Source organism: Urtica dioica, chromosome 2 (genome assembly GCF_054948205.1).
Source record: "Urtica dioica subsp. dioica isolate 48M chromosome 2, U.dioica_male_clone48M_v1_H2, whole genome shotgun sequence".
NCBI classification, from domain to species: Eukaryota; Viridiplantae; Streptophyta; class Magnoliopsida; order Rosales; family Urticaceae; genus Urtica; species Urtica dioica.
Window position 1 is genome coordinate 51,570,268 of NC_142757.1, and position 3,988 is coordinate 51,574,255.

Sequence of the window (3,988 nt, forward strand, 5' to 3'; positions counted from 1 at the left end):
TTTTCAGAAAAATGCCAATAATACCATATATACGATTTCTGATAGTTAAATTTGCTTAATGAGTTGAGTTGTGATTTTGAACTCTATAAAGCACACGAGTGATTGAAAAGTCTTCTAAAAGCTGATTGGTGCAACGTGACATATTATAAATATTTTTAATCACCTACTTACATAATTTTCTTTAGATTTTTCTTTTACTATTCACAGTTTATTTTATTGATTGAATAAAGTCAAAATTAAGATTGAGCTCGAAAGAAATCGGATGTGGGTATCTAATGATAGTAACTACACAATAAATTTATAGTAAAATAAAGAATTAATTACTGGAATGCCCCCTGAACTGTGACCCGAGTCCATAATTGCCCCCTCATAAAGAAAAGTGATCGTCTGTTTACCTTTCATTCTTATTTTGTGTCGAAAATAGTCATTCCGTCTACTTTTCTGTCATTCTGTTATGTTTTGAGGGTAATATAGTAAATGTAGAGATTTCATTTCTTTATTTTATTTTCATTACGTGCTGAGACACACCGCCAGGATCAGCGCCGCCAGGTTGGCGAGGTCCGAGCCCGCCTTGGGCCACGAGGTGGTTCACTACCTCCTCGACTTCGACGCGCACCTCTTCAGCATGAGGCGGAGCAAGTCCAGCTGCTCACGGGGATGACCACCTGTTCACGGCCCCCGATCATAACCGACCAGGTGAACAAGTTTCTCTCAGGCATTCCATCAAACACCTCGCGTGCATCGCCGAGACACCCACACTTCGCCAACACGCTGACCAGCTTGGTCTCTACAACACTCAGCCGACCGTGGAATCTGCGACCCATCTCGACGCAGTTCAAGTCCGCGCAAGACTGACCCAACGTCGTGTAGTTGTTAGAACTGACTTTGAGTCCACGCTCGCCAATGGATTCCAGCCAAAAAACATCACACAGCCAAAAACAATACTCACGGCCAAGACAAAAACTCACGGCCAAATTCATTCCAATAATCATCACAAACAAGCTCAAACAATCATCCAAAGCCAACAATTTCTCGAAAGTTCTCATTGAAATAAAAATCCCCAAATTTTCATGAATAAACCATAGATTCATAAATTCATTTCAGGTTTGATTTCTTACCAAATTTTCCATGAATTCAGACTCCTCGGCACTCCTTCTTTGGTTCTCCGGCTCTCTTGCTCGGTCGGCGGCCGGTGTGAGCTCGCTGCGTTTTTCATCTCGGCCGAGGCGCGCGCATCCACAGAGAGCTGGACGAGGAGTTCGACGGGATGCCGTCTTCGAGGGAGGCGGAGACCGTGAGCTGGACGAGGAGAGCGAGGTACGACCGGCTCAGGGCTTTGGTGGGAAGAGCTAAGACTTTGCTCGCTAACGTGGCGGCGCAGGGGGAGAGAGCGGAGGCGCTCGTGAGCTGGCGGGCCACGACAATCTTCGCCGTCTTCTGTCTGGTCGCTCGTGAGCTGGAGATAAGTTCATTAAGGACATTTTAGACATTACACCAAAAATAAGCTCACGTGGCAAAAAAATCGAGCAAAAACATAACAGAATGACAGAAAAGTAGACGGAAGGACTATTTTCGACACAAAATAAGAATGAAAGGTAAACAGACGATCACTTTTCTTTATGAGGGGGCAATTATGGACTCGGGTCACAGTTCAGGGGGCATTCCAGTAATTAATTCTAAAATAAAATACTGAGATAATTTGGTCCATTACTTGTAGCTGTGTAGCTATGATTTGTTATTCATATTGTTCCCATATGAAAACATGTGAAGTTTTCATGAGCATTTAATCAAAGGTAAAAAGAAAGTGGAAATGGAAAAAGTTTGTAGATTGCTACAAATTCAATAAAAATGGCAAGAGACTGAGAAAAGATTTCAAAAGTTTGAAGAAGAAGAAAAAGAGAAAAAAAAGTGTACGGCGAAATGAATTTGATTCAAGACGCTAAAAAGCACTCCAGCTATAAATATATATATATATATATATATATATATATATATATTCGGAATGAATTCATTAACGAACAGACTTGGTTAAAGACTTGCAAAGATCCCGGACAGAAATTGTTGAAGTTGAGAGAGAGAGAGAGTCGAATCTGAACATAAGATGAAGAAAGAGAGAATCGGAGAAGAGAGAGAGTGTTCCGAGACTTTGAATATTATTCTTATTAATGTGAATTTTGTATCACCTATTTATACATATGGTGGATACAAGAGAGAGTGTAATAAATACATGTAATAACTACTTCTATGAAATATAGAATAATAAATATACACAGAGAACAAGTCATAGGAAATAACATGAGAAATAAATGGACAATTTCCCATGTGGAATGAGTTCCAAGGAGTGAGGACTCCCGAGGAATGCTTGTTAGGAGGAAAGCACGCTAGACAGGGGAAAAGACGAGTTGACGAGCTGGCGAGCTGATGCGGGAGGACAAACTGGCGAACTGGCGAACTGACGAGCTGACGCGAGCTGGCGAACTGACGCGGGAGGACGAACTGACGAGCTCGATTTCAACAGAAATCAATACCTCACACACACTAATAAGTTTGAGATGCCAATGAAACAAAGTAGGTACAAAAGAGACAAGATGCTATTTGCAAACTAAAAACATAACCCGTTAAGAACACTCTCGGCCCCCTTCAAAAGAGGTCTTCTGTAATTCCACGAGCGAGCAAAGAGCCTTGCCTAGAAGCAGAAAAATGTACAATAATGTCGCCAACCTCGAGCCCTCGAGGCACTCAAACCTGACCAAAGATAAGATAGGACAAACTCGTCCACGAAAACTCACAATTTTTTTTTCTAGATAAAACACCTCTAACCTATCTATCTTTGAATCCACAAAACCACACTTAATAACAAAACATAAACACAACCAGAACTATGCACTAACCCAATCCAAAATAGAGAAAACCATAAACTAATCGAAACTACCAAACCAGATAGCAAACGAGACAAGACTAAAATTTAAAAAATTAAAAATTAAAAAAAAAACAGTGGTTTCTCACCCACACTTTGTCCGAACTCCCATTGACCCAGCCTCATTCAGTCCACCCTGATTCTCAGCCCGAACTAGCTCACAACTCTTCGTACGGAGAGCCCAAACCTGACGCCCCACTCTGAGCCAAAAGCCTCTTCCCAGACGGAGAAGAAGCTACATTCATAACGATAAGTCACCCTCAGACCTTGAGCATCAGTGTTTTTTGGGTTTGTTTTAAACATTTGGGATCCTCTAATGGTACCATCTCCGATCATAAGGGAGCAATTACACTCAGCGTGCTAGGAATGCTAAAAAGGGTATGACCCTAGCCAATTCTAAATCTCAATATCTCACGCCCATCAGGCACCCCTGACAAAAACCTAAGTCTTAAGACTTGCTTGTACCACCGTCTGTTTTTTAATGTATGGTTTTCAATAAAAATCAGAGTACGGTCTTAAACTACGACGGGAAGAGCATGGTCTTAGGTTAATAACCGAGTGAATTATAGTTTCAATGTATGCTCGTTAAGTATTTTAAAAGAGGATTCAAGATGTGACCCTCGTCACCTCTAGGATAGATCTATCAGCTGGAATCCAAGACTTGTTTGTCCTTGATTTTCCCGTAAACTCGTCTATCGGGTTGATCTAATTAGTGTTAGGTAAAGGAAGATTAACTAAACACATCAAGCAAAGGTTTGGGTTGTTAGAAATTACATTTGAACTTATCGGAAAGAACCCGAATCTACATTTTCGATAATAGTGGCCGAAGCCTGGATGTTGATTAGTTTACCAAACTCATAGGCTTTTATTTACTTTTGATTACTAACACATAAAAAAATGCACGTAAGAATGTGATTTCCTTGGTAAGTAGGTGACTTAATTCCCACTTAACTGGTATTTGCTTCACGCAAGCTAATCCTATACAACCACCACTAATATATGGCAAACTCATAAGTTCTTCTGAACACCAATCCATAAAACTCGTTTCCTCTCGACACCAACTCTTATGGC